Raw genomic sequence first — 817 nt, 5'->3', positions numbered from 1 at the left:
GCTAGCCAATTGCTTCCTCAGTTGAAGAACCTAAATGAGTTTTTAAATGAAATGCAAATCTCCAAGGGCTAAGTAGCCAACATACAATAGGCAATTGAGATAGGAAAGACTAATTTAGGAAAAGTTGTTCTGTCCTCCCCCCTTTCGTCCCTCCTTTCAATTCCTTCTTTTTCCCCTTTCATTTAACAATTTTAAATATGATGGGGTTGTGTCTGTGAGCTTTTGCTGGTGATTAAATTAATTACTTATACGTTTAACAGTCTCGAATTACTAGGTGATCATCTTAGGCACTCAAGAGTATAAGAGCCCTTGAAAGCAACATCCAAACATAGATTATTCCATAGCACGTCTTACAATCTAAATATTGCTTTTAGTGTAATTGAAGCAGCAAGAGTAGTCACAGCAGTTGATGGACTATTTTTCAAACTGATTTCAAAAATGTATTTAAGGGGATGATCTTCTAGTCTAGATTACCTATTGATTTTTAACGTGAAAAGCTCATTATGTAAGCAGTAACTGCATATAAAAAACCTAGCAAACCTTTGCATAAATCCTTTAATTGAATTTCCAGAGCCTGTGGTTCTACTCTTTTTAATTAAATCTGTTTCTTTTTTTAGGTGTTACTGTGTAATTTGCATGCTGTGAAGGGGCCCTGTCCCAGATAAAGTGCCATTGATCCTTATTAAACCTCACCTCTGGGCTTGCTTAAAACTAACTGGAAAAATTAAAGTGTTTTCATGCTTGTGTGGTAGGATTATGGAAAAAATAATAAAAGTAATTTCCAGGAGAGAATTTATAACATGAGATTTTATTTTTT

The 817-nt window shown here is 34.4% G+C and overlaps 1 long non-coding RNA gene across 1 annotated transcript in view; it reads left to right on the top strand.

The window, feature by feature from the left end:
- The window catches only part of LOC103581795, a 5,609-nt gene extending 4,808 nt beyond the window's left edge, over window positions 1-801 (top strand). The window contains exon 2 of the long non-coding RNA XR_549690.1: window positions 618-801. This is a non-coding gene — a long non-coding RNA (uncharacterized LOC103581795). The remainder of the gene's footprint in view (window positions 1-617) is intronic.
- Window positions 802-817: the final 16 nt, after the last annotated feature.

Source organism: Galeopterus variegatus, unplaced genomic scaffold (genome assembly GCF_000696425.1).
Source record: "Galeopterus variegatus unplaced genomic scaffold, G_variegatus-3.0.2 Scaffold13958, whole genome shotgun sequence".
Classification (NCBI taxonomy): Eukaryota; Metazoa; Chordata; class Mammalia; order Dermoptera; family Cynocephalidae; genus Galeopterus; species Galeopterus variegatus.
The sequence above is the reverse complement of the archived record's forward strand: the minus strand, read 5'-3'. Positions and strand labels throughout refer to the sequence as shown.